The sequence below is a fragment of the Lissotriton vulgaris genome, chromosome 9, assembly GCF_964263255.1.
Source record: "Lissotriton vulgaris chromosome 9, aLisVul1.2, whole genome shotgun sequence".
Classification (NCBI taxonomy): domain Eukaryota; kingdom Metazoa; phylum Chordata; class Amphibia; order Caudata; family Salamandridae; genus Lissotriton; species Lissotriton vulgaris.
The window spans coordinates 777,689,521-777,702,820 of record NC_141697.1 but is presented as its reverse complement, the minus strand read 5'-3'; positions in this window follow the sequence as shown (position 1 = coordinate 777,702,820).

Below are 13,300 nucleotides of genomic sequence, written 5' to 3'. Positions count from 1 at the left end.
ATTTACACATGGCTATCAGACACCACCATCCACTCCCAACAAAAAACATTTCAGATGAGGGTGGCCCGCTGCTGCTGGCAAAGGTATGTACATTTAGGAGGCGTCCCTCTTCCATACTCGCTGGCGATTGCTGTCTGGGACCTGCCGCCACTATGCGCCACCCTCTGGCAGACACATAGTAACCTTTGGAAGGAGGTGGGCAATGAGCAAGTGGGAGACCTCTACCTGGATGATGTTGGAATGCCATTGCAGGATGTAATGGACTGGGTACCCGCCGGTCACTTTATAACTTATTGCAACATAGAACATGCAATAAGGACCGTTTGGGGTGGCGGGGATACAGAACTATCCATGACCGCACCTCTCCATTCACTATTATCTTCTGGTGGCATACACAATGCCATTACCACTCTCTACATAGCAATGCACATGGCTCTGTTGAACCACACAACAAAAGAATGCACCAGATGGGACGCGGTGCTGCAGCAACCTTTGATGGATGGGGCCTGATATCGGTCTTTACAGTCAGTCAAAGCTGTGTCTGGCAACCCCAGGTCTGTCTATTTAGCCCCTCACCGCGTTAAACAATGTTTCTGGCACTTGCCCCTGTCTGCCCTCACTGTGGCCTGCAGGAAGCGAGATGTTATCATATGGTATGGGACTGCCCAGTGTTGCAAACGGCATGGTACATGAAGGTAGCGGTGGTGAGGGATCTAACAACACACACCCTTCCTCTTACACTTTCCTCCTGCCTGCTGGGATGGTGCCCTCATAGAAAGGGAGGCAAGCACTTACACAGGTTTGTCACTGTTACATTTGCCCTATTTAAACGTCAGGTGGCCATGGTCTGAAAGTCCCCCGCACTGCCAGACCACCAACGGTGGATGTGCGACCTCCTGATGAGGACACGTGCAGAAGCTCAGACTCTTCATGAACTACAGGGATGCGGGATGCGGGATTCCATGCACTGGTAGCTAATTCTGGGAGATCTTTCTACTTAATGTGGAAGATAAGAAAGATACATGCCCACCCTGAACCAACAATTCTCTGACTCAACAAACAGGTGACAACTAGGTCTTCTGAAACTATCCAGCATTTACGATTGCCCTCTCATGGTGACATTACGCTACCCCTTGCACTGGCCAGAGGTCAGTTCTCGTTTCTCCCCTCGCTGGATGCCATATACATAAGCGCTACATGCACCTCACAACTACATACGTGCTTGCCTGGGGCTCCCGCTCATCTTCTTCCCTCCCTTCTTTAAAGCTGAACCTCCCATTGCCTCCACAAAGTCTCAGGAGCACATTCTCTATTTTGTATTGTTATAAGTGTTCTGACTACACTGTTGGTATCTCTCATTATTGCATTGATAGCAGCCACTGGGATACCGCTGATAATGCCATTTGATAAGTACCCTATATATGCACCCTCTGTTCCGGCAGATCTCTGCCTGCTGGGCTGTTTGTAACAGCTCACTTGCCATTTGCATAAAATTTGATAACCACATTCTAAAATTTAAAAAAAGGGGTACGTTTGAATGAAAATCCAGCCCCCGTTTTCTTCCCTGAGACTACCAACAAGTCCCCTTTTCAGAGATTAATTGGAGCCAGTGGGAATTGGCACTTATTTATACTCCTTCAACATTTATCGAGATCAAGAGAGAGAAAACACACAAAGGGGAAAGAAGGAGGAAGAAAAAGACAGACAAACTGACTCAAAAGGTGAAAACTGGAACCTGCAAGACTGAGATTAAAGGGGTAGTGTCCAGTGGCAGGTTAGGGAGGTATAGATTTAGTAATCTGTGTGACAACATTTAATACTACCAGCCACGGGCTTCTTCACAGAGAGTTGGGGATGGCCATTCCACCCCATAGAATGCTTTCTCACTATCGAGTGTAAATAGGGACACTTATGTCTGTCTACATCCCACCAATCTATCACAGGAGCATCAAAGATTTGCCTGATTCTTATCAGCTAAACAAACACCTCAAAATGGAGAGCAGATCCTCATGCTTTCACCAAATGACATCATTGATAACATCACTGGAGAATCAGAAATTACATCATATATATATATATATATATATGTATATATATCTATATCTATATCTATATATAGATATATACATATCTATCTACCTCTATATATCTATATCCATCTATCCATCCATCCATCTATCTATCTATCTATCTATCTATCTATCTATCTATCTATCTATCTATCTATCTATCTATCTATCTATCTATCTATCTATCTATCTATCTATCTATCTATCTGTCTGTCTGTCTGTCTGTCTGTCTGTCTGTCTGTCTGTCTGTCTGTCTATCTATCTATCTGTCTGTCTGTCTTTCTGTCTGTCTGTCTATCTATCTATCTATCTATCTGTCTATCTGTCTATCTATCTATCTGTCTATCTATCTATCTGTCTATCTATCTATCTGTCTATCTATCTATCTGTCTATCTATCTGTCCATCTATCTGTCCATCTATCTGTCCATCTATCTGTCCATCTATCTGTCCATCTATCTGTCCATCTATCTGTCCATCTATCTGTCCATCTATCTGTCCATCCATCCATCCATCCATCCATCCATCCATCCATCCATCCATCCATCCATCCATACACAGAGAAAAGCATAGGTTACAGGGGTGGTATAGTTAGCTGGACATTTCACTCGTACAAAACCATAGAAATCCCTCCGTTATAGTTAGTTCTGCTAACTATAACTCGCGCACCCGCAATGCACTGCTGATGATGTCACATATTACATGATTCATGACATGGTCAGTGACATCACTCATGACATCACTGATGACATCTCAAATGACATCAGTGATGTTTTTCTGAAAATTAAATATGTTTTATATGTATATCTCAAGGTGGATGGAAGAATAAATGGGTATATAAGTGTCTAAATGGATGATTTTGTTTTTGAAAAATTGATTGTATAACTGAGTGATTAAGTGTATCTTAATTAATACATGGGTTAGTGAGTAATGGTTAAATATGTAAATATCAGTATCAGTCTCTCAGCTACTCAGCAGAGTGTCCCGGCGCATGCAGAGGTAAAGGCAAAGGGTACCAGAGGGTCAACTAAAAGAGGGACGTTTTAATCTTTTTCACGAAGATCGCGTGATCCTGAATGATCCGCAGCGCCGAGGGCAAAGCATTCCAGGGCAGGCGGGCTTTCCTGACAAGTGAACAACCGCCCAGCCTTTGACGACTGAATATGGGGTTTGCAGCAGCAGTTGAGAAGAGGAGCGCAACTGTCTCGCTGGAGTGTAAAAGACAAATCTCTTCTGAAGGTCACTAGGGCCCCTGCCATAGAGGGCCCTGTGGGTGATGGAGAACATTTTGAATTGAATTCGAGCCTCAACAGGAAGCCAGTGCAGAGAGCGCAAATGAGAACACACACTGCACCTATAGGACAGGCCTACCAGGAGTCTGGCAGTGGAGTTTTGAACAACCTGCAATTTACTTAAGAGGTAACTAGGAATGCCCACATACAGGGCGAGATAAAATTAAAGCGCCCACCACCGTTTCTTTAGCAGGTCCTGGAGGAAAGGGAAGAAGCGTTCATGGTGCCAAAACACGTCCCAATGAGCTTCTTAACTTGCGTGGAGAAATTCAGATTGTCAGAGAACCAAATCCCTAGATTTTTAGCAATATTGTTCTCTGCACTAGGCAGGGGGAAGCCAGGGGGCCACAGCTTTGCTCTAAAATCGACCGGAAAGGTCCCATACAAGAGACCCTCTGATCCCTTCGTTACACTTCAGCTGAGCCTGGGCCAGCCAGTGGAAAATGGAGGCTAGACAATGTTGCGCAGAATGGCAGATTCATTGTCTCTTCCTGAAGAAAACAAAAGCTGGGTGTCGTCAGCGTAGGCCATCACCTTAGCCCCCTATGATTCCGCTAGAAGAACCAGGGGAGTAACATAGATGTTAAATAAGAGGGGACTAAGGCATGATCCCTGCGGAACACCAGTAGCCATCTGCTGAGGCTCCGAGGCACACGGAGGAAGGACCTAATCCAGCCCCAGACAGAACCATCAACACCAATTTCCAAAAGGCGGTTAAGGAGCAGGGAATGAGGCACTGTGTTGAATGCCGCCTAGAGGTCTAGCATAACCAAAGCTGCCCTCCTGCCGGCATCCTAACACTCTCAAATTGCCTCTACCACCTCAACCAAGGCTGATTCTGTACTGTAGGCCGCACGGAAGCCATATTGAGCTGGTTGCAGCAGACCGAATGCCTCAACAAAGTTAGTAAGCTGATTAGTGACTACTATCAAACCTTAGCTCGACTTGGCAGGAACGAGATTGGGTTGTAAATCCCGGGTATTGATGGATCGAGAGACTGCTTTTTGAGAAGAGGGAGAATCAGTGCCTGCTTCCAAGAGGTTGAGACCGTGGCCTCTCCGAGGGACATATTGATGATTTGGTTGACTTCAGGATTAAAAATGTCCGCAGCAGCGGCCAGGAGTCTGGCGGCACAAGGGTCATTAGGAGAGCCAGACTTCAAGGCTTTTAGAATTTTTAATGTATCAGATAAGTCTACAGGCGCAAAAGTTCACAGCATATTAGACGTGCCAGCCATCAAATGGACAGACACGGAAGCTGTAAGCCCTCCCGCCGGGGCGGAAAAAGTAGCTTGAATGGTACATATTTTGTCCACAAAAAACTTAGAGAGAGTGTTGCACCAGGAGTCTGATACTGGCATTGCTCGCGCCAGCGTGCGGGGGCCCATAAAATGTTGAACAATGGCAAAGATTTCCTTCAAATTATTATTATTATTATTAGCCACGGCAATCCGTGAGGCATTATAGAGGCTTTTGGTGGCTACAATGGCGGTGCAATAGCTTTTTTGTTTGTCCCGAAGTGCAAGTTTGGACGTGGTACCATAGCCACTGGAACGCCAAGCCCTCTCCAAAACCTTGCATTCATGTTTAAGGGCCTTCAACTCATGGGAAAACTTGCCAACTTCTGTCGACAGGGAACTGCAAGAGCGGACACTGAGTCTGAGATCCAAGTTTTAAACCCATTGATATATCCTCCAGGCTATCTTGGGGGCGGAGGCCTGGAGGCAGCCAAGGAGCTGATAAACTGGTGAGGGTCAATTTTACGAAAGACCGGTGGGCGATGGCAGTCCTCCGACTGAGCTGGCCGCGAGGTTCCCCAAGAAAAATATATCGGGAAATAGTCCGACCGAGAGACATGCAAGGGTTTATCAACCTAAATTGCAAAATTTGAGCAAATGGGGTCAAGAGTATGACCCGGATGAGTCCGTTACGTGACCCATTGACCCATTGGCTTAGTTTGACCGATTGTAGTAAGTCAAGGAAAGCAGCAGACTCAAAAGCCTTCCGATGGTCCGAATGAAAATTGACATCTCCAATAATCAAATAATGTAAGAAACGCAAAGCTCGCTCGGCCATAGCGTCTCCACATGATTTAAGAAAAACATTCAGCATACCTGGGGGACGGTAGATAAGAGACCTACCCAATGTAAAGTGGGCTGAAAGCTTTACACTAAAATCCGAAGCTTCACACTTACCCCAGAGGCTGGAAGTTTCGCTATGAAGAGCCCAATTAGCTCTATACATAATAGCGAGGCCACCTCCCTTGCCTACTGGGCGATCGGCCCCATGTAGTTTATAGCCAGCAGGAGTAGCCAGCATGATAATGGGGTTGGATGAAACATCCAATGAAGTTTCAGTAATAAAAAGAAAACCCAATGAGTGATCAGAGACCATATCAGAAATATCTACATAATGCTTCCTCACTGATCTAGCATTGATCTGGGCCGCTTTGATGGACGGTGGCCTAGGTGATTTTTTTAGACAAGGTGCTCGAAAAAGACTCACATGTAGACCTAAAACCGCAATCCAGACAGACAAACGTCGCATTTGAAAGCAGTGAGTAGCTGCAATGTGAGAGGCATGGAGGAGGTCTACAGTTTATAAGGAACTCACTGTTTAAGTAAATTTTGTATTGCTTGCAAGCCCCTCACGGACAGCATTTCTGACCCTGGGTGCTGCCATCGGCATTTAAGTAGTATTTGTCTGATGGGGCATGCAACGTGCAGCGATTAGAGCGCTGCCGGCAAAAGGCGCGAGGCACTTCCAACATGGCCGCTGGACGGGACTGGCCTCGAAAGTGCAAAATGCAGAAGAATGAGGAGTATAACACACTCGAGGTAAATTAAAAGGATAGCAAAAGAAATATTACCCCACCAATACACCCGGCAAATTAAATTTTTAAAAAGATTTTCTGCAAAGCATAACACACTCCTAATGTAAAAAGGTCCCCCCAAATTCCCGAATAAAAGAATGTGCACAAAGTTAAACAAGTATTGAGCACTGTAAATGGAGAAAAAACTGAGCCTTTACCAAACAGGTACTAGAGGTTCGTGGTGGGCTAGTTGGCCACCAGAGGCTCTCAGAATTGAAGGGGAATTAATTCCCCAACTTAAAATGTGCCACAGGGCGTGTTTGCACACATGTCACCTCAGGCCCCGCCCCCTCCAAGCAACATTCTGCAAACGCGCCCTGTGGCGCGTATTAAGTTGGGGAATTATTTCCCCTTCAATACTGGCGGTCCTTGGTGGCCAACTAGCCCACCAAGTACCTCCAGTAAGAGCCACAGAGCAGCGTTGCAGAGAGGTGTAAAAAGGGGCATGGGCTGGCTTGGAGGGGGCAGGGCATAGGTACGATCGCGTTTATTTTTTCATTTTATTTTTTGGGGAAGGGGGGCTCTGTGGCCCCCCCTTCTTTTTACTTTTTTAGGGCCCTGGGGACAGCATCCCCAGGGCCTGACCCCCAATTATAAAAAAAAAACATTAACAGGAAGCCAATTCCGGGCCCCGGGGACCCCCATCCCCTGGGGCATGGCCATATATATTTTTTATTTTTATGGAGGGGGGCTGCGTGGCCCCCCTCCTTGGTCACTTCTGGCCCCGGGGACTCCATCCCGCAGGGCCTGGCAACCGCCTTGGAGAGCGTGAGGGGAGCCCCAATTCCCCCACGGTCCCTGCTGGCTCCCCGCGTCCTGCGGGAGCCGAGATTGCTTTTCCACATAGGGGGCTGCTGACATACAGCTCCCCGTGTGGAAAAGCTTTGTGGTTTGGGTTTTGGAAGAGAGAGCAGGTTTCCTGATCTCTCTTCCAAAACCAAAAACCCCAGTTTGCTATGACAGGGCGGGAGCTGTGAGGCTCCCGCCCTGCCATAGCAAACAGTAGTGTCCCGGACGTGGGCGCCCAGGGACGCTGCAGGAGCTGGGCCTGGGGGTGGGAGTCCCCAGGGCCATCACAAGCTCCAGGAGCGGGGGCCGCGCGGCCCCCCTCCCATTACATGCAGAGCCCCGGGGAGGTGGTGGTCCCCAGGGCTCGGGGGTCCATGACGGACACCCAAATTAGCATATTAGTGCCCGGGGAGGTGGCGGTCCCTGGGACGTGTGGGGGGGCTTGTCCCCCCCCCACACAGGTGTTATATTTTTTTAAGTCCCGGGGGGTTGCGGTCCCCGGGGCTTGGGGGGCCTTTGAGGCTCCCTACACATTTTTAAAATTAGCCCCGGGGTGGCGGTCCCCGGGGCTGGGGGGCTGCGTGCCCCGCCAAACATGTAATCAAGCCCCGGGGAGATGGCGGTCGCTGGGGCAGTGTGGGGGGGATTGGGCCCCCACACATGTTTCACTGCCCCCGGGACCTGGCCCACCCGGGGGCTTAAATTAAAAGAAGCGCGGGCCCGCGCTTGTTTTATTTTTATTTTATCAGCCAAATTTGCGCACCCAGCGCAAATTCAGACGATTATCTTTTTTAAATGCTTTTTTGGGCCCTTGTGGGACCCCCTGAGCAGGCCTAGGGGGTCAGGTTGTTTCTACCCTGCCCCCTTTTCTCATTTTGCGCATTTCTTTTACTGATTCCTTGGGCCTCTGTTCTACCGAGGCACAAGATGGCTGCCAACACTTCCTGGTTTGGAGTGTTAACAGCCAATTAGAATGCAGCTTGTGATCGGCTGGGTGCGCAGATCCACTGCGCCTCTATATATCGATATGTTTTTTTATTTTCTCAGCAACTACTGAATGGGTTTACACCATTTAACAAAAAGAGTTCTTTCTGAACCAAGGGCTACCTTTTTGCCAAATTTGGTGCAATTCCGTTCAGCAGTTCGGGCTGTAGCTGGGTCTAAAGTTTCCTATGGGAATTAAAATGGAGAAAACACGTTTTGGGACCCCCCTTTTAACTCGGACCCCGCTTGCCGAATCACCTCAAAACTTCCAAGATACGAGCGGACCAGAGCGGGCCATAAGTTTTGCAAATTTAGCCAAGATTCCTCTACCGGCGTCAAAGTTATTGGGAAAAGAAAAAACTATCTACTGGTGACCGCCAGATAATAAAAATATATGTGTGTATGTATATATATATATATATATATATATATATATATATATATATATATATATATATATATATATATATATATTACCTACTGGCGGTCGCCAGTAGGTAGTTATAATTAGGATTTTTTTCAATGTTAAATCTCAAAATTCTATTTGGAATAACTTTGGCACCGGTTGACGAATCTGCCTGAAAATTTCCTGAAAATGGCCTCGTCGAGCTCGGGTCCTTCCTTAAAAGTTTGGGGGGGATACGTCAAGCGGGGGCCGAGATAAAAGGGGGGTCCCAAAACGCGTTTTCCCCATGTTAATTTCCATAGGGCGGTCGATTTCACTTTTAGCCCGAACGGCTGAATGGATTTCCACCAAACTTGGCAAAATTGTAGGGACTGGTAGCCCGATGTGCCTTTGCTATGTCTCAAGATATGTGCTCCAGTGGATTTTGAGTAATTTAGGTTCAAAAAAATATATATATCTATATGCGCTCTCCGGTGCGCGCACCGGAGTGCGCTCCAGGCGCGACACGCGACTTGCGCGCAGGAAGCTGATTGGCTCTTGGGTGTCTGTAAACATTCTAAACAGTCTGGAGCGGCCGCCATCTTGTGTCTCGGTAAAATCGAGACACAAGGGGTTTGAAAAAAAAAGGGGCAAATGACCATAAGGGGGAAGAGTAGACCCCCTCTGACCCCCTAGGTTTGATGTAGGGGCTAAAATAGGGTCCTGCAGGGCATTAATTTTTTTTTTTTTTTTTCGTTTTGCGCGGGGGAAGCGCATGGTACGCGCACCAACGAAGCACGGGGAAAATCCAGGACCATATTTATGAAGGCCTTGCGCTGCTAGTTTTGCGCCTCCTGTGCGTCAATTTTTGTGACGCACCAGCGGTGTAAAAAAATGCGCATTGTGATGCAATATTTAAAAAGTGACGCATCTATCTAGATGCGTCACTTTTTAAATATAGTGCAACGAGGCACATTTTATTACACTGCTGGTGTTATGCGTCACTTTTCTGTGCGCACTCCTTATGACATTCCAGATGTGTCATATTTAATGTATGACGAATCATGTTGCAAGGAGTTACAGATACGTCAGTATTTCTGACATATCTGTAAACATAAAAGTGATGCGAGGCAGGTGCAAGATTTTGACGCAACAGCATCCTAAAAGTGACGCAGAGAAATCTTATAGATTTCAGTACGTCGTTATTACCAAGCTTTTTGCGGGGGAATGCCCCCTTTGCATACATTATACCTGACGCAGATATAATGTGGCGCAGAGTTTTAAAAAGTGACCCATGTACCTAGATGGGTCACTTTTTAAAAATAGCGTCAGGTATAATGCATGCAGAGGGGGTGTTCTCCCGCAAAAAGCTTTGTAATAGCGACGCAGTGAAATCTTTGAGATTTCACTGCGTCACTTTTAGGATGCTGTTGCGTCAAAATCTTGTGCCTGCTTTACAGCAGGTGTTAGACTGAGGCAAGACCTTTCACATGCTGCTTTCCCCATTTGAAAGGACGCATTACTGGAGTTGCGTCACTTTTGTGACGCACTCCAGCAATGCGTTACTTGGAATGTCATAAGGAGTGCGCACAGAAAAGTGACGCATCGCACCAGTGGTGTAAAAAAATGTGCCTCGTTGCGTTATATTTAAAAAGTGACGTATCTAGGTAGATGGGTCACTTTTTAAAATCAAGCGCCACATTATATCTGCGTGAGGTATAATGCATGCAGAGGGGGTGTTCCCCCACAAAAAGCTTTGTAATAGCGACGCAGTGAAATGTTTGAGATTTCACTGCGTCACTTTTAGGATGCTGTTGCATCCTTTAAATATAGTGCAACGAGGCACATTTTATTACACTGCTGGTGTGATGCGTCACTTTTCTGTCCACAGTCCTTATGACATTCCAGATGTGTCATATTTAATGTATGACGAATCATGTTGCAAGGAGTTACAGATACGTCAGTATTTCTCACATATCTGTAAACATGAAAGTGACGCGAGGCAGGCGCAAGATTTTGACGCAACAGCATCCTAAAAGTGACGCAGAGAAATCTCATAGATTTCAGTACGTCGTTATTACCAAGCTTTTTGCGAGGGATTGCCCCCTCTGCATACATTATACCTGATGCAGATATAATGTGGCGCAGAGTTTTAAAAAGTGACCCATGTACCTAGATGCGTCACTTTTTAAAAAATAGTGTCAGGTATAATGCATGCAGAGGGGGTGTTCCCTTGCAAAAAGCTTGGTAATAATGACGCAGTGCGTCACTTTTAGGATGCTGTTGCGCCAAAATCTTGCGCCTGCTTCACAGCAAACCTTTCACATGGTGCTTTTTCCATGTGAAAGGACACATTACTGGAGTTGCGTCACTTTTGTGACGCACTCCAGCAATGCGTTACTTTTGTGTTTACAGATACGTCAGAAATACTGACATATCTGTAACTCCTTGCGAATTGATTAGTCATATATTAAATATGACATATCTGGAATGTCATAAGGAGTGCGTCCAGAAAAGTGACGCATCGCTGTTTTCACGTAGCGATGCGTCACTTTTCAGAAATGAGGCCTCCAGTTTATTCACTGTGTCATAACTTTCTTTTCTAACACTCACCTTCTTTCATTCCTCCTACTTCACTTCCTTTCACCTCTCATACCTTTCTGTTCTTTCTTACTCATTCTCCTTTCAATTATCAATGCACTATATTTCACTTACTCTTCATTTTTTTAAGAATATAGCTCTTTGATGAGAATTGGAGGTAGTTCTGAAAAGAACTTTTGGTTTTCTTCTTTTAACTGAACAGGAACAAAAACAGGGAATGGAAACTGCTCAACAGGAGCAAAAAGAAAAGAAAAAAATTAGGGGTGGGAAGGGCAGCGATGGTTCTCCAATGCTCGAACCATGAGCAGGACACTTTGCTCCCCATAGGTGAGGAGTTGATTGCAGTATCTGCATTTGACGACCCCATGGTTAAATGCAGGTTGTATGTTTGCCACCTGCTCCTGCGATTGTTCTCTCCCAGAAGAAGTTGCTCCTCCTGTTGATGTAGAGGCCCCATCTCTGGGAACCTCTTGTGCCAGAGCCCTGACACTTTCCCGGGCAAAATTCTGGGGGTGCCTCCTCTCCACATGGCGAATCATGGTGAAGTTGCCAAAAGAGTATTTTTTTGGGGGGTTACCCCGTGACAGGACCTGTTTGCAGATCCTGCACTCTACTTTTGGTGCATTCACCTTCTTCTGGTCTGCTGGAAACTTAAAAAATTTCCAGATGAAATGTTCTTTGACCTTCGGCTGAGGAGGCTCTTCATCAATGAAATCATTGGAGTCATCTTCACTGCTGGATGGTCTGGCAGCCATGATTAATCAAGAAATATGGAACAGCAAAAAAGGCAGGTCTTTCAGTCACAAAAGTGAAAGAAGAAGTGAAGGAAATGGGTGGGGATTTCATTCATTGTAAAAAAAAACAGTTAGCAACCAATGAAAAGTGTTATTTTAGGGTCACATGACCCGACGCGTTTACGCTGCGCGCTCCGGAGCACTTCCGGTGCGTTTACGCAGCGCGATCGTAGGCGCTTCCGGGGCGCAAACGTGGCGCGATCGTAGGCGCTTTTGCGTGCGTTTATGCGCCGCGAACGTAGGCGCTTCCGAGGGCACTTACGTTGCGCGCCGAAGTGACGTCATCAAACTTTTACAGAAATGCATAATCATTTTCCTTATTAAAAAAAACTATTTTTATTTGTATGGTACGAAATGTTTTGCATTATTATTAACTTTTCATTCATATTTTTTTTCACGAACGACAGTTGCGCTCTGGGTGCGCTTTCAGATGAGCTCACGGAAAAGCTTACCGGAGAGCTTAGCTGAAAGCTTCCCGGAGCGCGCACCCAGAGCGCAAAAGAAAAAAATTATATAAAAAAAACATGAATACTTTAAAAAAAACAGCAAATTGTAAAAATAAAAAGGTTAGAAACTCGATATACAAAGGAATTAGCATTTAAAAAACCTATGAAATTCACTGAAAAAACCATAGGTTTCACACCAGTTATAGTTAGGAATTAGCATTTAAAAAACCTATTAAATTCACTGAAAAAACCATAGGTTTCACACCAGTTATAGTTAGCTGGAAATTTTACTGATATAAAACCATTGAAATTCCCACGTTATAGTTAGATGGACTCACTATAACTTGCGCGTGCAATGCACTGCTGATGATGTCTTATTAAGCCAGTTAACCAATCAATTTTTAAAAACCATCCATTTAGACACTTATTTAAACATTTATTCTTCCATCAACTTTTACATATACATATATAAAATATATTTATTTTTCAGAAAGACACACATTCACTGGATGGTGTCATCAGTGATGTCATGAGTGATGTCACTGACCATGTCATGAGTGATGTAATATGTGATGTCATCAGCAGTGCATTGCACGCGCAAGTTATAGTGAGTCCATCTAACTATAACGTGGGAATTTCAATGGTTTTATATCAGTAAAATTTCCAGCTAACTATAACTGGTGTGAAACCTATGGTTTTTTCAGTGAATTTAATAGGTTTTTTAAATGCTAATTCCTAACTATAACTGGTGTGAAACCTATGGTTTTTTCAGTGAATATATATATATATATATATATATATATATATATATATATATCTCTCTCTCTCTCTCTCTCTCTCTCTCTCTCTCTCTCTCTCTCTCTCTCTCTCTCTCTCTCTCTCTCTCTCTCTCTCTCTCTCTCCAGGGCCCTCACCAAAGCACAAGAAAGATCAGATCTGGAGAAACCCTACTAGTGCCAAATAGCCTCACTGAGACAGATGAGGAAGGTATTCCCCGACTCATCACAACATTCAGCAAACAGGAAAGGCAGATAAAGTCAACTATTAGGAAAAATTGGCCAATTGTCCTT